Source organism: Sus scrofa, chromosome 12, assembly GCF_054392235.1.
Source record: "Sus scrofa isolate SSC_HxYL_T2T_F1_AM1 chromosome 12, Sscrofa_HxYL_maternal_Yorkshire_Landrace_v2.0, whole genome shotgun sequence".
In the NCBI taxonomy this organism is placed as follows: Eukaryota; Metazoa; Chordata; class Mammalia; order Artiodactyla; family Suidae; genus Sus; species Sus scrofa.
In genome coordinates this window covers 4,581,612-4,601,137 of record NC_139394.1, presented here as the reverse complement: position 1 = coordinate 4,601,137, position 19,526 = coordinate 4,581,612, and the positions used below count along the sequence as shown (strand labels likewise).

At 55.5% G+C, this 19,526-nt stretch overlaps 2 long non-coding RNA genes across 9 annotated transcripts in view; both read right to left on the bottom strand.

The window, feature by feature from the left end:
- Positions 1–3,549, bottom strand: part of LOC146397999 (uncharacterized) — a 38,322-nt gene extending 34,773 nt beyond the window's left edge. For all 8 annotated transcript variants that reach the window (XR_014820785.1, XR_014820779.1, XR_014820782.1 and 5 more), the window contains exons 1-2: positions 3,358–3,549; positions 567–712 (exon numbers count right to left, since the gene is read on the bottom strand). This is a non-coding gene — a long non-coding RNA (uncharacterized LOC146397999). The remainder of the gene's footprint in view (positions 1–566; positions 713–3,357) is intronic.
- Positions 3,550–3,768: 219 nt separating this feature from the next.
- LOC102164155 (uncharacterized) lies at positions 3,769–18,538 on the bottom strand. The gene is made up of 3 exons (XR_014820799.1): positions 18,099–18,538; positions 11,879–12,028; positions 3,769–4,390 (listed from the first exon to the last, which is right to left on the bottom strand). It is a non-coding gene; the product is annotated as an uncharacterized LOC102164155 (long non-coding RNA).
- Between the last annotated feature and the right edge of the window lie 988 nt (positions 18,539–19,526).

Sequence of the window (19,526 nt, the reverse complement as noted above, 5' to 3'; positions counted from 1 at the left end):
GGTCAAGCTCCCATCAGTGGCCCAAGCTCCCCCCTCAACCAAATCACATCATTGGCACAGATCACCTGGCTGGCCGAGGTCCCCAGGTCAACAGAGGCACTCTTATCAGGTGGGACCTTCCAAGGGCTCAGAGGTGACCTTCCAGGAACAGACAACAAAGCTCTCACTGCACACCATGAAACGAACGTCGCCAAATGTTCCAGGAGTGGGAGGACTCTTATCCGTTTGAGTCCCCAGATTCCACTGGAGCAGAATTTCCCCAAGCGTGTCCTTTGGAACCCAAGCCCCTCTGCACATGATGGTGAAGAGACTTCTAAGATCAAAGAGCCTTCAGAACCACTTCAGCAGGGTCCTTCCTCCCTCCTTTCTCAGAGACCCACGCTGGCTCTCCAGGAACCCTTGCCGCTAGAAACTCTGTCCCACTTTCCTTCGCCTGGCATCCCCCTGTCTTACCCACAGAGCTCTTTTCATGCACTTGGGGGAAGTACAATTGCACCTGGAGCAAAATCTTTGCAACCCAAAGGCTTTTCTCTGACCCCTTCCTCGCGACAACCGCGACGCCTCACCTCATGTCCGGCGGGGGCTTTGGCACACGTGTCCAGTATCTTTCTTGCAGATGGGCTCACCTGAGCCTTGAACCCCGGCTCTGAGACACTCTGGATTTGTGGCACCGCACAGGACTCTGAGCCTCTCTGAACCTCAGTGTCTTCATCTGTAAGACAGGAGTTTTGTCGTTTAAATCCCTATCTCGAAGGGTCATTTCTAATTAAATTAAGTAACACACACAAAATGCTTGGTTCATTGCATGCACTTGACGAATGTTAGCTATTATTGTCGTATTTAATTTTTAAGAACTAAAATGTCTTCACTAAGCTTCCCTGGTGCCTTTTCATCACTGCCAACATCAGGTCCAAAGAGCCCACGAAGCCTCTTACAGGATGGTTGTGATTTTAACTTGGGGAAACAGAACACAGCCAGGCTTGCCGGCAAACGGTAATTGATGCTTCTCCAGAGGTTCCCAAAGATTTGCACGAACTAACAAATCTGGAATGATCGTGTCTGGGGTACGGGAAGTGGAGACAGGACACGGTGTTCGGCACGACCAGGAGCCCTTCACTTGCTGACGGCAAACGCTCCACAGAGAGAGGACACTCAGGCCCCTGTCCTAACCCGTGAGCATTTCCCAGGGTCCCCCCCCCCCCCCGCCCAAGAGAACCAAGCAACACCTCCCTCGAGCCCAGCAAGGGCCCTCCAGGCTGCACCCGCCCTGCGCGGCACTGCTCAGCCCCATTAACCAACCCTGCAGAGCCACCCGCCGCCTTTCTCTCCGGAGTTTCTCCCCTGCCAGCCCCCGCCCCATGCCCCTTCTTCCACCCCGTCCCCATCCCTCCTCCTCACACAGTGGCTCCCACTCTCAGCCTGGCCCAGAGAACGGTGTCCAGCTTTGGGCTTGCTCCCTTGGCCTTGACTTTGTGTAACGGCAGACAGAAACCCCGCCTGAGAGGCCCTTGGCACGTGGGGTGTCCCTGACAGTCGGCGGGGAGTGTGGGTACATCTGAAGACACCCCGAGTGATCCGTGGGAGGGGGCCACCCTGGGATGGGATCTATGAGGCCAGGTTGACCACGAGCCATTCAAAGCTGGGCTTCGCATGTCCCGTGGGTCCATGCACTCAGGTGGGTCAACTCTGGCCTCACTGTCTTATTCACACTTGACCCACCTGCCCAGGATCACCCCGCACCACTGAGAACAATTAGGATGAAGCAGCGGGTGTGATGCTGACAACGAACAGCACGTGTTCTGGGCTGGACGGAGCGCCAGGCACTGTCTCACGTGACTCTACCCGGAAGATATTGTCCTTGCCCCCCAGTTCACAGGGGCTGGTAAGTGACCCAGCAGGAGTCAGCCACCGGCTAATCTGGTAGGCGTGGTGCCGGGCTTCTCCCCAAGGCCAGTGGCCTTCAGTCATGCACCCCTCGCCCCATCTCCTGGGGTCTCCTTGGCCTGATACATACTTGGGTGCCACCTGGCCAAGCAGCCTCTGGCCCTGACACCCAGAGGAAGGCTTCAAGTTGGAGGGTCCAGGGGGGGCCCCAAGGGACATCCTTCTAAGCAAGAGGTTCCTCTGGGTCCAACCACTGGGCTCACCACACAGGGACCCTTTTGCTCCCCGGGTCTCTAACACAGGCCACACAGCTACACCCTCCCCCATAGACCTTCCTCTGGGTCCCCCTCCCCCATGCCTTCTCCGCTAGACTTGGTCCAGGCTTGGTCTTTACTGCCATCTAGTGGCTTCCCAGACCTGGTACCAGGAGTGTTCCAGAACAGGGGCCCGCATTTCAGGTTCTCGGGGCAACCAGAATTCTCTGTGGCTTTAAAAGGATGCTGGAGAGTTTAGCCTGGTCTGACCTCAGACCTCCACGGGGCAAACTTGGGGCCCAGCCCTCCAGAAAGTCATAGGCTGGGTGTGGCCCTGGCGTGCTACACGAGGGTGTCTGTGGCGAGACAGCCTGCTGTTCTGCCCGGGAAGGCTTCTCACCCTACGAGGGTGGGCGTAGCCTTTGCTTGGGCACCAAGGCTCCACCCTTCTGCGCCCCTCCACCCCCCGAGTCCAGAGGTTGTGCCAGGCAGCCTGCGGAAGGGAGCAGGCTGTCCCTGCCCGGGCCAGGGGTGGGAAGCTGGTACAGAGGAGATGGCCAAGTGGGTTTGCATCCTGGGGTGAGAGGGGTTCTCTCTGCCCTGGGCAGGCCCCCTGAGCAGTCAGGCGGCCGGGGTTCAGATGGGCACTCTGCAGCCCACTCACACCCTCAGTGTCCTCCTCTGGAGAACAGAGCCGGGACCCACAGCCGGGTTGTTGATGGAGACAGACCTGGAGCTCTGCACACTGGAGGCCCGCGTGGTCGTGTCCTGGGGCTGCAGTAACAAGTGGCCACACAGAGCAGCTCCAAACAACGGAAACTCTCTCTCCCAGCTCCGGAGGCCAGAAGTCCAAACTCAAGGTTTCAGAAGCACTGGTTCCCTCTGGGGCCCCCGAGGGAGCATCTATCCCGGCAGCTCTCCCAGCTCCTGGTGGTGACCAGCCGCCCTCAGTGTTCCCGGGCTGGTGGGGGCAGCCCTCCAGCCTTGGCCTCTGGTGGGTGTGCGTCCAAGTTCCTTCTCCTTTTCCAAGAACGCCAGTCACTGGACCAGGGCCCTAACCCACTCTCCTCCTCAGGTGTCTTCCCATCCTAGCGCAGTTGTATCTGCAGTGACTGTTGCACACTTACAGGTGTCAGGGGTTAGGATGGAATGGGGGACACACCTGAGCCCACAGCAGCCCGCAGAGACAGAGACCCCGGTACCCGGGTTCCCTTCTTACCTGGGAGTCGAGACCAGGTCTCCACTGGCTGGCGTCCACCGCCGCAGCCCTACCTAAGCCTGGGGCTATCCAGTTTGCCTGCCCACCACGCAGTGAGGCCAAACCAAAACGCCAGAGTTCGGAGCAGAGAAAGTTTGCTGCAAGGGCTGAGCAAGGAGAACCGACAGTCTGTGCGCTCAACGCCCAAACTCCCCATGGGGTTTCAGGGAAGAGGTTTTATAGGCAAAATCTGGGAGATGGGCTGCAGGTGTGTGGCCGTCTTCTGATGGGTTGGTGGGGGTAAGAGGGCGGTGCTTGGGAAGCGTGGTCATCAGGCTTCCGGTTCCACCCAGCCTGGGTCCACGTGCTTGTGCTCAGCCTGGAGGTCCCGTCCTCCCCCTGGGTAGAAAAACTCACAGCCGTAGTAAGGGCCCTGCTTTAATGCTGCTTTATTGTTTCTTGGGGGCTCCTCCATCGCTTCAGCATCCCCTTCCTGGCCTAATTACTAATGGTTTGAATCTGCTCTTTGGAACTCAGGGAAGGTCTTGGAGGCTGAAGCCTTGTCCCCGCAATCCAGGAACGGGGGACACAGAAAGGCTTGGTCCTGCTTGGTTTCCACGCCCCCTTTTCTTTGATGCGCCTCCGTGTTGAGGGGAACAGGTGTTGGAATCATAAACTCCGCAGAGGGACTTGGTTTTAGGGGGATTCGCGTTCACTTCGGACCCTCCGTGCTGGGTTTGCGGGCTGCCACCTCCAAACGGTGGTCACGTCTGGCCTTGTTCAGATTGGAAATCACTTCCATCAGCCCTGTCACCTCCTCCCCTTAAAAGGCTGTGGAGTGCTCTCTACCCCATTAAGTGTCCCCAGATCCGTCTCCAGCGTCCACCCGCCCCCACCCCCCAGCAGGTGCAGGCAGTCAGGCGCCAGCTGTTGCGCCTCTCCTGGGATCAGCCCAGACAGGCTCTAGTCCCTCAGCCCGCTTCTCAAGGTCAGAAGATGCTCCCGCCGCCCGACTGGTCCAGGAAGGCCTCTGAGGGAGACGTGACCAATTGATCTGAATGCAAAAAAAAAAAAAGTCCAGGGGAGTCCCCACTGTGGCAGAGCGGAAACGAATCCGACTAGTATCCATGAGGCTGCGCGTGGGATCCCTGGCCTTGCTTAGTGGGTCGGGGATCTGGCTTGGCTGTGAGCTGTGGTGTGGGTCGCGGATGTGGTTTGGACCCCATGTGGCTGTGGCTGTGGTGTAGGCTGGTGGCTACAGCGCCCATTCAACTTCCTAGCCTGGGACCTCCCATAGGCTGTGGGTGCGGCCCTAAAAGCAAAAACAAAAACCAAAAATGTTCTAGAAAGCCAGACTTCCTGGGTCAAGGGGTCAGCCTTTTAGTTTGTTAAGGAAAAGTTTTACTCCCATGGGTCTGAGAGCCTTGGGGAAGAGGACAGCTCGGCTGAGACACCCAGCACCTCTAGGGTGGCCAGAGTAGGGCCTGGTGGCGGACAGGAGCTGGCGCTCAAGGAGCAGAACCAGACGGCAGACTCCTCTCGCCCCTACCTGGCCTCCTGGACTGATGGTCCCACGGGGAGATCAGGTGGGTGAGGGTGAGGGAGGAGAGGCTCGAAAACAGGGCTAAGGAAAGCTGACCCCGGAGTTCCCTGGTGGCTCAGCAGATTAAGGACCTGGCGCTGTCACTGGTGGAGCAAGAGTTCAATCCCTGGCCTGGGAATGTCCGCATGCCACGGGCACAGCAGGAGAAAAAAAAAAAAAAAGCTGACCCCACCCCCAAAAGCAGGTGTATGCTCAGCCATGCAGGGACGCTGAGGCTGCCTCCTGCATGCTCTAGCCCACACAGGGGCTTCTCCTATGAAGTCAGGGTTTCTGTGTCTGTAACAAAGTCACCACGGACCTGCAGCTTAAGCAGTGGGAACGTTGTCACCTGGTCCTGGAGGCCAAAGTCTGAAAATAAGGTGTCAGCAGGACTGGTGCTAAGGCTGGTGGGAGAACCTCCTCCAGGTGTCTCCCCTTGGTTTTTGGGTGGCATCTTTCCTCTGGGCATGTCTCTGTGCCCAAATTTCTCCTTTTCATAAGGACACTGGTCACACCGGGTTATTAGGTCACGACCTCTGCTGGTTACATCTGCAATGCCTCCCTCCCAGTAAGGTCACATGCTGAGGTGCTAGGGGTTAGGGCTTCGATATATGAATCTGGGGGCGCCTAAGGATGGACACAGGTCAACCCATGATCGCCAGTGACCCATTTCTCTGATGAACGTCTGCCAGGAAGGCTGCCAGGTGAGCCGAGTGTCACCCTGTCGGAGAGAGCACGGGCTGGCACCCTCCCTGGGCCATCCACAGGCGCCAAAGAAACGCTATTGAAAAGCAGCCGAGACGGAGTTCCCATCATGGCACAGTGGAAATGAATCCAGCTAGGAACCATGAGGTTGTGGGTTCAATCCCTGGCCTCACTCAGTGGGTTAAGGATCCGGCGTTGCCGTGAGCTGTGGTGTAGGCCAGTAGCTGCAGCTCCGATTCGACCCCTAGCCTGGGAATCTCCATGTACCATGGGCGCAGCCCTAAAAATGCAAAAGACAAGCAAAAACAAAAAACAAAAAAAAACCAATGCACCTGATCTGTGGAATGTTCCAGGGGAACTAAATATATGGCATCCAGGAAGCCCAGTGACTTGGAAAAACGCACTGACAGCTTTAACAAAAGATGAGCAGTTGGGCCAGCCAGCAAGGCTGCACTAATTGACAGCCTCTTGTTTTCTCCCCACAGTTTTGCCTCATGGATTCCTTTTTTTAAAAAAACATAAAAATAAAAAAGGAAAGTGTTGAAGCCTTGAAATTAAACACTTTAAAACATGGGCTAATGTTCTCAGAGACCGGATTTTAAAGACGGCTTTTGTTCCCCGTTCTGGGTTTGCTCCATCAGTGGAAAACACCATCTCCCGCGGACATGGACACAGAAGATAAGAGAGAGACGCTGCCTCAGACGCTTCGAGAGCGGTTTTCTCCATCTTATCACAACCCTCAAGGTGCAGCATTTTCATCTGAAGTCCGGTTCCAATTTGAGAAGGAGGAAAAAGGCTTTTCATCTCTCCCATTCCTCTTTTTTTTTTTTTCCCCTCTCTTTCTCCTGGGGGAAGCTCGGCAGAAAAATGTCCCTCCTCTCGCCACGGTTTCGGAATCCCATAAAAGATGCCAGCGGCTGGCGCGCTGTGGACCAATAACCCCCTTCCCACGCAGGCTGCTGCGGCCACCGTGCGGACTCCGTTGGGGGGGGGGATGGGGCAGGGGGATCAAAGAGGTTTGGCAGGAAGCGGGTAGGAGACGCAGAGGCAGGGGAGGCACAGAGGGTCCCTGGTGCACCTGGCCCACAGGTGCCCCTCCCCACGCCATGCCTCCCCCAGCGCTCCCGCAGCACCTGCGTCCTCATTCCCCCATCATCTGCAGAAGCCAGCCTGACCACTCTGCTTCCCCGGTTCCTCTTCCTTTGTGCCCTTCAAGTGCAGAATCGGAGGGCCTGGAGGCTCAGCTCCCCTGTCCCCCTTTGTCTCCGCCCCCGCCCCCCCCCACCAGAATAAAGGAGAATTCCAGAACAACTTGACGGGGGTCACTAGGAAGTCATTCTAAGGCCATCAGCCTCAGGACAGTCTAAGCTCGAAGGACCCCAGAGACACCCAAGGCAAAGGGACGGAGGAGGCAAAGGGGCCCAACGGGGGCCCCTCCCACCACATCCTGTCTGCAGAGGAACGTGGAGCAGGTGGAGAGAGAAGGCACGTGGGGGGGGCTGAAAACACTGCTCCCCCCAACCATGGCTGATGGGTGGTGTGTGGCAGGAGCCTGGGCAGAAGGACAAATGGGTGACACGTCCCCATACTCAGGCTGTCACGGGGCCCAGGCGCTGTGGGATCAGGGAGAATTGGGTTTGCACGCGAGAGCTGACATCCACCAGCGTCCCTGTGGCAGCCTGAAAAATGAGAACCTCTAGAGAGACAAAAATGGGACTCCGAATTCTTTTCTTATCTTGAGGGTCCTTCCTTCATACTGTCCGTCTCTTTCCCCCACCCGCTCTGTTGGTCTCTCTCTCTCACCTCTTTCTGGCACAATCTAGCAAAATAACAAGGAAGAGGTGGCTTGGGTTCTCGGAGCTACAAGGTGATTTCGAGAGCTGGCTCTTGGACCCCGTGGGGATTTGACACGTGCAGGTGGGGACCCACATTTTCCCGCCGAGTGATACTCAGAGCTGAGGAGGAGCCCCAGCAAGCCCGCTTCTGTCGTGTGTCAGGAGGTGAGTCCCCGTGGGAATGACGCTGCTCCAGCCAACGGGTGGCGTGGTGGCTCCTGAAGTCCCCATGGTCCTGCAGGCGGAGTTTCAGACCCCGTGGTTCTTTCCTGCAGTCACAGGCCCCCCCTGGGAGCCGCAGACAACAAGCACCTGCTACAGACGCGTGGCACCCAAGGAAGGGGGTGCAGAGGTACTGAAGGGGCTCCGTGCCCTCCAGGGTGGGCCTCCTAGAGAAGCCCCGCTTACAGCCCAAAGCGCCCACCCCACCCTTGAGAGTAAGCACCTGGGAGGCCTTTAAACCTGCTTCACCTGAAGATGTGTGTGGATCTGGGTTCTGGTCGCTGCATCCCTCTGGTGGAATCCAAAGCAGAGGGAGGGGCAGAGAAATTAAGGAGCCTATGAGCCTCTACCAGGCCCAGGGCACCGGGCCTCGAGCTTTACAGACGCTCTCAGCTAATCCTCGGAACAGCCCCGGAGACAGGAATTCTTTCCAGTTTACAAAGGCTTTTAGGGGAGGGGAGTCAGCTGGTCAAGGTCCCTGGGCGGGGGGGCTAGGGTGGAGGCAGGATGTCAGGCCCCGAAGCCCACGCTCTTGCTTCTGCCACCAGCTCCCCCCGACCAATGCTCATGAGACCCCGGCTGCAGCCGGACCTGTTCTAGCTGTTGGGATGTCCTTCCGCGTGGTATTTGGCCAAACGACCTGCGACACTAACCTTCTCCACTCTCGCCTCCACCCTCCAACCAGCCTGTGAGCTTGAGGGCTTTCGGTCCCGTCCCTGCTTCCCAGCCCAGGCCGTGACCCTGAGTTACGTTCTTAGCACGTGCTCTGCTCTTTCGGCTGCTTTCCTTGGAAAATGCCGCCCCTCCAAGCTCTGCCACTGTCTCTGTGGGAACAGCCCAACCTCTGAGCCTGTGTCCCGTCCCCTCTCCCGACCCGCCAGGCACCTGTGCGGCCCCACACAGGCTCACGGGCTGTGTTACCCGTGGGAACATCGCCCTCAGGTGTGAAAGGGAGGGGGGAGCTGGGAACTGTGACATCCCACGATTTGGGGGGATACACATTCGTTTTGAAACCATGCCTCTCACCTCCCTTCTTACACACAAGTGAATCCACTTTAGATCGGAGCTATCAATGCACAAAGGGGCACCATTAAAACACTAGAAGAAGAGTTCCCGCTGTGGCTCAGCCGTCACGAACCCGACTGGTATCCATGAGGATTCGGGTTCGATCCCTGGCCTCTGCTCAGTGGGCTAAGGATCTGGCGTTGCTGTGAGCTGCAGTGTAGGTCACAGAGAGGGCTCGGATCAGGTGGTGTTGTGGCTGTGGTGCAGGCCAGCAGCTCCCCCACTCCCCCCTCCCTCTCTCTCCCCCCCTCCCCCCTTCCTCCTCCCCCCTCCTTCAGCAAAAAGGTGAAGCCTGTGCCATTTTCCCACAGGCAGGGAGCTGCGCGGAGGGCCCCTGAGAGGCCTGTGATCAGTTGTTTAGCTGGTTTACTGAGCAGCCTCAGACCCGGGGGTATAAACATAGAGTGGTTTTTTATTTTCTCTAATCAATGCCGCCAGCCGCACTCTGTCAAATTCTGCTTTCCATCTCCCACCGAGAACTCAGGCAGATCCCACTGTTTCCTGCTGGCCCCCAGTTATTACATAGCCTCCTGGGTTTAAATCACTACCTCGCGTTCAGGTCCAAGCTCCTGGGCGCCCGTCTCCCACGGCAGCCGAGCCCGGCTCTGAGACAGGAGGAGCGGGGGCTCGCTGCCCGTCTCACTCTGGCTGGGTCTGGACCATCTGGCCTGGGGGCTCCTGTGCTCCAGGTGGTTTCCATGGAGACCACCCCCCTGCGAGTTTCCCAGGGTGCTGTTCAGACCCATGCTGGACCTCATCTCCACTGCCGGGGATGCCCCCTTAAAGAAACGCCCGCGTATCTCCTCGGGCCTCACCCAGCGGTCACTCAACGGCGGCCTGAACAGTGCATGGTGCCCGCCTCTTCCCGGGTCACTGTCATTGATGCGGAAGCTTGGGAGTCCATGAGGGCCTCTCCGATGCCTTCGAAGGACTGGGAAGCTGTGGGCTGGGGGGGGGTTCCCTCTCCTTTCTTCCTGGCAGCTGCACCATGGTCCTCCTGGCCCAGCATCACCAGCTGCTCCGGCCAGAGTCCTGCCCTGAGAATGCTCCGGGTGGGAGCAGGCCTCTGCTTCTAGATGTATAGATTTGCGATACTCCAGGGACCCAGGCCCAGCTCCCTGCACGTCTCCTCGGCCCCAGTCTGTCCTGAGAGCAGGAACTGAGCAGCTCTGCGGGAGCCAGGCTGGCGGTGGGAGGGCTGCCCCTGGCCTCTCCTGGTAGGAACCCCAACTCTGAGCGCTACCCCCCAGAGTTCCCCTTGTTTGATCTTGGGAATCACTGCCTCTCTCGGTTTGGGCTGAAGAGCAGAGCGCCTCTCCCTCCCTCTACTAGATTTACAGAACAAAATCATAATAGATTACCCCAATTAATAATAATTAACCATGATAGATGAAACACTTATCATCGAAGCCATCCCTATGCATCATTTCATTTCCCTTGAAAGAAATATTCTTTTTTGCTTTTTTCTTTTTTGGCTTTTTAGGGTCGCACCCACAGCATATGGAGGTTCCCAGCCTAGGGGAACAATCAGAGCTACAGCTGCCGGCCTACACCACAGACACAGCAACACCAGATCCGAGCTGTGTCTGTGACTTGCACCACAGCTCACAGCAACGCCAGGTTCTTAACCCACTGAGCGAGGCCAGGGATTGAACCTGCAACCTCGTGGTTCCTAGTCAGATTTGTTTCCGCTGCACCACGGCGGTAACTCCCCCTTGAGAGAAATATTCTATTGTAACCTGTGTCTTATAATGAAAAAGTTGAGATTTAGTGGGGGGATCAAACCACAACCAGGGGGCCAAACCTAGCCCCCCACCGATCTATCTATGGCCCACAGCTACGAATGCTTTTCCGATGTTTAATTCTTTTATTTTTATCATTTCTGACCGTGCTTGCAGCATGCAAGAGTTTCCGGGCCAGAGACTGAACCCAAGGCACAGTAGTAACCAGAGCCACAGCAGTGACAACACCAGGTCCCTAACCTGCTGAGCTACCAGGGAACTCCAGGTTTCATATTTTTAAAGGGTAAAAAAAAACCAAAAACAAAAGAAAAGAACAAACCTCCAAAGAGGAATATGTTGTGACATGAGAGAATTATGTGACATTCAAATTTCAGTGGCCATAAAGTGTTAACAAGCACGGCCTCCCTCGTTTGCTTACGAGGTGTCTGGGGCTGTTTTTGAACCACAACAGCAGGGTTGAGAAGCTGCATCAGTGACAGCTGGCCCAAAATATTCATTATCTGGTCCTTTCCAGAAAAGTGAGCCCACCCTGCCAAGGTTCATTTTTCTCCCTCACAGTTTCCTGGACTGGCTGGGAGGGTCTCCAGGCTGCAGAGCCTCTTTCTGGGGGAACTCTTCTCCCAGACGGAGGACGTGTGGGCAGAAAGACATGGCATCTCTGAAGCCCTTGGCTGGACCAGGCTCCCACATCCCGCATCCTCTGCCCACTGGGGTGGGAGGGGCCACAAAGTCACGCTCAAGGGCAGCAACTTCTAGTCCTGACACTGGGGGTGAGTAAAGGATCAGAGGCAAAGATTTCACTGACCACAGATGGAGATCCAGGATTTAAACGCAGGGCTCTCTGACTCAAGAGTCTCTGGGCTCAGCCTTTTACTCCACGTACTTGGGAAAACAACCACAGGTGCAATAAAAAAAGAAAAAAAATGTTTTAAAAAGGGAGGAATTCCCATCATGGCTCAGCAGTTCACGAACCCCATTAGCATCCATGAGGACGTGGGTTTGATCCCTGGCCTCACTCAGTGGGTTAAGGATCCGACGTTGCCATGAGCTGTGGTGTAGGTCACAAATGTGGTTCAGATCCCACGTTGACGTGGCTGTGGTGTAGGCCAGCAGCTGTAGCTCCAATTTGACCCCTAGCTTGGGAACCTCCATACGCCATGGGTTTGGCCCTAAAAAAAGACAAAAAGACCAAAAAAAAGAAAGAAAAAGAAAGAATGGAAAAGCCATAAAGATACACAGAAAGATGCTATTATTGGGTCCAAGCTCATGCTGCTCACTGCTCAACAGGCCAATACATCGAGAGAGGAGTTGGGGGGCGAGGGACGGCAAAGCTATTCATACAGATGCAGCCGGAGACGATGGTGGACTCGTGTCCCAAAGAACCATCTTACCTGCGTTAGAGGTCAGGCGTCTTTTATATTAAGAGGGGAGGGAGCCACGTCCAACATCCCCTGGTTCCGGCCGGCGGGGTCCGGAGGGAGGGGATGTGTTCATTTCTTCCACCTGCCGTCACTCACAGGTGGGCCTGGCCCGGATGTTTCCTGCAAGGTCAACAGAGGGATTTTAGCTTAATGCTCATTACCTGGGAGGCAGGGTTCCCAGAGATGGGCCATCATGGGTACGCGAAGCTTACAGGCAACGCCCCTTCAGGGATTAACTTGGAACAGGACACAAAGTCCCTTCCTGGCTCTGGGCTTCCATCATTCTCCATCCACAAAGGCTCTTCCTCGGGGCCCCGGGTAACCCCCCCCCCAGGCCCGTCACCGGGTCACGTAAGCAGGAGAGCCAGCCACAGTAAGCCCAGTCAAACGGCTTCTGAAAACCCTTGGAGAGACTCACAAGGGCACAGAGGAGCCGTCGAGCTTCAGGGCTGCCATTGTCTATAACTGAATGCAAACTGACAGCAAGTGGAAAAATTCTGAGGGCCATCATTTTCAATGACCCAGCAGGCATTCACGGAGCAAGGGTCTTTCAGAGTCGGAATATAAATAAGTCCTGTGTGTCCCGAAGCCCTTCCAGATGAGCAGGAGGAGACGGGAGAATAAACCTTCACGATGACCCCTCTGCCCGTTCTTCTCGAAGCAGGAAGGAGCAGACCCACTACAGAGCCTCCCGGTTGTGAAACATGAAGCCCCGAGGGAGCCAGGATCCATTAAGTATTTGTGGTGCTGAGTGACAAGCCTGGAAGCAGCGTGGGAGAGAATGATGAATAAATGCCCTGGCATTCCGGAGACTCAATGAGCCTCCCGCGGCCCCGAGTTGATTCTCCGTGTCATAATGGAATCAGACGCTTGCCAAGGAATCGACAGGAGGGAGAGAGAATTTATAAAACATGTACGTATGACTCGTCCTGTGGCTGCTGTTTTGAAAGCCGGGGAGACGGACAGAAACCCAGCGGATCATCCGGTGATACTGACACGCAGTAGAACAAGGCGAGGTGGGGCAGGCTTTGTTTTCCAGCCCCACCGAGAACCCAAGAAGCCGAGGCACTGTGGACACGGAGGATCTCTGAATAGCCAAGCGGCACAAATACTGCACCTGATGAGATGTCGTCTCGGTTCAGACCCCCACGATTCGTGTCCTTCTGCACTGGGTCCCTGATAACATCGGGACCTCTGGACGATTGTCTTTACTCACATCTGGAGAGGAATAAAACTACTATGTACTGAGAACTTACTCGCACCAGGCGCAAAATATGCTATGGACAGGGTTCTGTTTTTTTGTTTGTTTTGTTTTTTGGGTTTTTTTTGTTTTTGTCTTTTCACCTTTTCTGGGGCTGCACCTGCGGCATGTGGCGGTTCCCTGGCAAGGGGTCGAATCAGAGCTGCAGCTGGCAGCCTACGCCACAGCCATAGCCACGGGGGATCCGAGCTGCGTCTGCGACCTACACCACAGCTCACCGCAACGCCAGATCCTTAACCCGCTGAGTGAGGCCAGAGATCGAACCTGAAACCCCCTGGCTCCTAGTCGGATTCGTTAACCGCTGAGCCACGACAGAAACTCCAATGGACAGGGTTCCGTTTAACCGCACCGAGGAGATGGGCGTACCACAGTACGCGTGAAGAGCCAAGACTGCAACAGAGAGGTTCAGTGACTTGCCCGAGGGAGCCCAGCTCCTAAGGAAGGGAGCCAGAGCTAAAAATTGGCTTCTTCTGAGTCCAGATCCGGGTTCTTCATTCCTTACGCAGCCTCCCCCACGAGTAGGTTAAAATTCTACCTCCAGGAGTTCCCGGGTAGCCCAGCGGGTTAAAGATCCAGGGTTGTCACTGCTGTGGCTCTGGTCACTGCTGTGGTGTGGGTTCGATCCCTGCCTGGGAATATTCACAGGCTGTGGGAGTGGCCAAAAACAAAAACAAACAAACAAAAAAAATCCCAAACCAAAAAAAACAAAACACTTGACTTCCAAGTGGACAATTTAGGCAATGTACGTTGCTGCAAAACAGTTTTTTTTTTTTTGTAAGATTAAGGCGTCATCCTCAGGGAGTTCCCGTCGTGGCGCAGCAGAAACGAATCCGACTAGGAACCATGAGGTTGCAGGTTCAATCCCTGGCCTGGCTCAGTGGGTTAAGGAGCCGGCGTTGCCGTGAGCTGTGCTGTAGGTCGCAGATGCGGCTCGGATCTGGTGTGGCTGTGGCTGTGGTGCAGGCCGGCAGCTGTAGCTCTAATTAGACCCCTAGCCTGGGAAGCTCCCTATGCTGCTGGTAGGGCCCTAAAACGCAAAAAAAAAAAAAAAAAAAAAGAAAGAAATTAGCCTCCCAGTGTTGAGCTCCCTGCTACCCTGACTCACCAACACATCAAACTCCGGACGACTCAGAACCAGCCCCCATCAGTCCCCAGCGTGTCCAGCTCCCTGCGTCACAGCAATGGCCACTGGGTGAGAGTGAGCACACGCTGGGTCCTCCCCAGGCTAGATATTTAGGTATTTCCCACTCCTTTTTCCCAAGAATTTGTTAGGCACGTTCTCCAACACGCAGCGAGCACTCACGTATCTATCAGTGAGGCTTACCATCAGCATTTGGCTAATTTTACTACTCTTGCTTGATCTGTCCATCTCCAGACCCATCTCTCCATGCAGCTTCTTTTTTTCTTTTTTGCTTTTAGGGCCGCCTCTGTGGCATATGGAGGTTCCCAGGCTAGGGGTCGAATCGGAGCTACAGCTGCTGGCCTTCGCCACAGCCACAGCCACGAAGGATCCTTAACCCACTGAGCGAGGCCAGGGATCGAACCTGCAACCTCATGGCTACTAGTCAGATTCATTTCCGCTGTGCCACAGCGGGAACTCCCAGGCACCTTATTTTTGATGCATTCATTTCAAATGAAATTGCCATCATTCATTCACTTCCCCTAAAACAACTCCGCCTGCCTATCATTGGCCAGAGCTCTCTATTTATTTACTTTTTTACTTTTGAGGTAAAATTTACACACAACGAAATGCTCAGGTCTGAAGTGTACGCTCGCTGGGTTGTGCCAAATTCATACACGGTGCACCCCAAGCCTCTATCACTATAGAGAGCGAAACGAAGCGCCCAGAAAGTTCCCTTCTTTCCCAATCAATCCCCACTCCCAACTCCCAGAGGCAAAGGGGAAGTGATCGCGCGGAGAGGATGTTTGCAGATCTCCTGGTCTCGCCTTGTGCTCCATTATCTGGAAGCATCTGCGCGGAAAGGACAGAGGAGTGGCCCAGGGAAGGCTTGCTCCCGAAAAGGAGTAACATCCAGACGGAGGGCGGATCCGCCCTGCTGTGGCCCCAGTGCTAAAACACACCGGCTCTACACGGGGCTGTGAATACAGGAGCATCACTAGGGGCCAACCCGGAGCCCATGCGCAACCCACAAGTACCAGGGAGTTGATGCCAAGAAGTCGACTTGGACCCACGGGTGGCAGGAGCCAGTGGGAAAATACTTGTCCTCGGTACTGCCAGGCAGACACAGGCGCACTTCACAAGGCTTCTGGGCGGGTCCTGGTGGAACGGAGCGCCGGTCACCCCGGTGGTGGCAAAACTGATGAGGCCTCTTGCATTGGGCTGCCCTCCTCCCCGTCCGGTCCCTGCATCCCTCCCTCCTGCGCACGGAGACTACGTCCCAAATAAACATGCCTTCCCCTCTGCCTCTGGGGTGTGTGTGTGTGTGTGTGTGTGTGTGTGTGTGTCGGGGGGGAGGGGAACAGGCTAATACAACTATGGGGTGTGCACTGTTGCCTGTTGATTGACTTATAAACTGTAATTACATAGAGTAAAACGCACAGCTCTTAAGTGTCCAGGTTGACGAGTTCTGTCAAACGTATATGCACCCACGTAACCAACATCCCCCCCAACGCCAGAGTCTGGTCAGCACCCCTTGCGTCACTGTTGGGTCCAAGCCCAGCCCCGACCCCCGGAAGCGACCACGATTCAGAGGTTACTCCTGTAGATTCCTTTTGTCTGTTTTGAACTTTGCATAGACAGACCAGCGAGACAGTATTTTCACGGCTGCGCTGGATGGAAGACAACGGGAAATTCTTTGCCATTCTCTGATAAGACCTCGAGTCTGGTTCCCTTTCTCTTGAACCCGGGCTGGCCCCGTGACTTGTGTCGACAATAGGATGCTGCCGAGTAATGCTGGGATTTCCAAAGCTGTGGCTTAAGAAGTCTGCAGCCCTTACCTGCCTGAGTGGGTGGCCTCCTCTGGGGCGGGGCGCAGGCAGAAACGCTGGCAGCAGAGTAGGAAGAGGGGCTGTGGAAGTCTGCAGGAGCGTGAAGGTGTCCAGAAGGGCCCTGAAACCCCTGGTAATAAGATAGGTGGAGGGAGTTCCCTGGTGGCTCAGTGGGTTAAGGACCTTGTGTTGTCACTGCACTGGTCATTGCTATGGATCGGGTTCCATCCCTGGCCTGGAAATTTCCACATGCCATGGGGTAGCCCCCCCCCAAAAAAAGGGGTGGAAAAGATGAGTCAAGCAGGCAATTCAAGAAGCTAGGGAAAAACAAAAAGACAGGAGTTCCCTGGTGGCTCAGTGGGTTAAGGATCTGGTGTTGTCACTACTGTGGTGCAGGTTGCCGCTGTGGCACAAGTTCCATCCCTGGCCCTGGAACTTTGTGGGCTGTGGGGTGTGGCCAAAAAAAGAAAAAAGACAGCAGAACAAAGCTGAAGAAAGTAAGATAAAAGAAATAATAAAGGTGCAAACCAAAATTCGTGAAACAGAAAACAATAGACAGCATCAATAAAATCTAGTTTTTTTCTTTGAAAAATTTAGGAAAAATTTCAGCCAAGAAAAAAAGGTAAAAGACCAGGAATGGAAAAGAGGGGTTAACTCCAGATGAAGGAGTTTTAAAATTATTTATAAATACTATGAACAACTTACATCAGTACATCTGAGCAGAGCTGGGGAGACAGGCAGGGGCAGCCCCGGGGGTGGAGCCAGCTGGGCCGGGGGCCTGCAGGGGCTGAGGGAGCAGGAAGAGCACCTGCTGGCCCTGAAGGGGCTGCGTGATAATTTCCTAAAAGCTGAAAACATGACTTTTACATATAAAATGGAGACATGTAAGTAATTGTTTCCAACCCATTAAGGAATGAGGGACCCAATAAGATACGAAGCCCAGCTGAAAGGAACATCTGAAAGCCAGCCATGCATACAGGCAATCAGGAACGCTGGAACGGGTTTGCTGATAGATGCAAAACTGCTCATCAGAGCAATAAAATGTAATGGCTGAGGTCATATTTTCCAGGCAGCAGAAACCAACGGTTTCTCTGCAGGACAAAATCCGTTTGCATCATTGTGGACAAGAATGATTTCCATTTTCTACAGCCCAGCGTCTCTCCCCTCCGAGCTGTAAAAGAGCCTAGTGAAGAGAGAGACAAAGGTCCAGGCTGGGCCAGACCCAGGCGAGCCCTGGGCAGGGACTGCACCGGCACACCCAGCATGTCTTCACTCGTTGTCCAGGAATGGGCTATTTCTCTAGATCTACTTTTTTTGTTGTTGTTTTTGGGGGGCCACACCTTCGGCACATGGAGGTTCCCAGGCTAGGGGTCTAATCAGAGCTGCAGCTGCCAGTCCACACCACAGCCACAGCCATGCAGGATGCAACCTACACCACGGCTCACGGCAACGCCGGATCCTTAACCCACTGCGCGAGGCCAGGGATCGAACCCGCAACCTCATGGTTCCTAGTCGGATTCGTTTCCGCTGCGGCGCGACGGGAACTCCCAGATCTACTCTTACTCTGTTCACACCTACAGGACAGAGAGCGCCTCAGTCCAGAGCATTAGACTCACCGGGGGAACGTCTAAACATCCGGATCCCGGGCCACACCCTGGACTCTAAAAATCAGTACTTCTGGGGGCGGCTCCTGGCGTTAGAATCTTTAAAGCTCCCAGATGATTCTGACCTGCACTCAAAGGTGACAACCACTAGCCTCCAAGCAGGTGGGGTCCGGGGGCCTCCTGGCCCCCCAGCCCATTTCCCACTCCTGACCCCGCCCACCTCGCTTCCCACCCCCTCTCAGCCCCCCCACCCCCGTCCCACCCTCCCTCCTCTCCTTTCCACCCCCCTCCACCCCACCTGGCTTCCCTCGGGCCTCAGGGGACAGTCGGCCCCACCACCGTGCAGAAGGGCCGAGGGCCGGCTGCTGGGACTTGCCTTCCGAAGCCCCCTCCCCGGGGGTCAGTCCCAGGAGACGGCTCTTCTGAAAGTGCTTTGCTCCCCGCCACAGAAGGAAGCCAGCTTGAGAGCAGCCAAGGAGAAGAAATCCGTCATCCTCCGGAAATTGGTTCCGGGCGCCCCGCAGAGTGCCAGTCACCAGCCAGAGGCCCTTCGGTGCCCTGCCGCGCCGGGCAAAATGAATCGGTTTAATCGGGGCGCACCAGCTGTCCCCCAACGCTTGCAACTGCGAGGTGGGTGGGCTGCGGGGCTGCTTTTATCTGCTCCAGCAAGGGTCCGAATCAGGGCACGGGGAGGGCCCTGGCCCCCAGCGGCCCCTTGCACAAAAAGCCGGGTGGGGAGGGTCTGCTTTCAGCCCAGATACGTCTGCAGCCTCGGGAGAGCCCAGCGCCAAGCTCCCCAAGCCCACGGCCTCCCCTGGAGAGCAGCCTGGGAGATGGTCTGGCAGGGCAGGGCTGGCCTTGACCAGAACTGGCCGGCTTTCCTGGCAGCCCAAACCCTGGGCCAGCTGACCGGCCTTCGAGCATAACAAAGGGGGAGCAGTGGCTGGTGCGGAGCTCTGCCCTGGGGTGACCTTGAGAGGATCACAGATGCTGCAGTCGGGCGGTGGGCGCGGCCGCCAGGATGTGCCCAGTGACCTCAAGCAAGTCTGAGCCTCTGAAAAATGAGCCCAGTGCTACCTGCTTCCCAAGGTTGCTCCTCAGGGTAAATGACACCGTGGACAGAAAAGAAACCAGCACAAAGCCAGGCACTAGGCCGGTCTCCGGTCTCCGCGGCGCAGCGCCACGCCTCCCTCCCGGCCCATCTCCAGGAATCAGGCAGGGGCTTGGCTGGCCTGCTGGTCCTGGACAAGCACTTTCTTCCGGGTAGTGGCCGCAGCTCCACGTGACCACTGAGCGCTTGGAACAGGGCTGTTGTGAAACCGGACAAGCCGCGAGTGTAAAATACATGCTGGATTCTGAAGACCCAGTTTAAAAAAAAAAAAAAAAGGTGAAATCCCTCATTAATAAATTTTAGGGCGTTCCCATTGCGGCTCAGTGGTTAACCCACCTGACTAGTATCCATGGGGATGTGGGTTCGATCCCTGGCCTTGCTCAGTGGGTTAAGGATCCAGCGTTGCCGTGAGCTGTGGCGGGGGTCGAAGGTGCGGCTCGGATCCTGCGTGGCTCTGGCTGTGGTGCAGGCCAGCAGCTACAGCTCCAATTCAACCCCTAGCCTGGGAACCCCCATAGGCCACGGGTGCGGCCCTAAAAACACAGCGTAATAATTTTTATATGATTATATATTGAAACAGTATTTTTGGTATGTTATTATATACTTAATGTCCACTGTTTCTTTTCACTTTCTTTAAAAAAAGTGAGGATCAAAAATCAAAAACTACATGCAGCTTCACATTCTGTCCACATC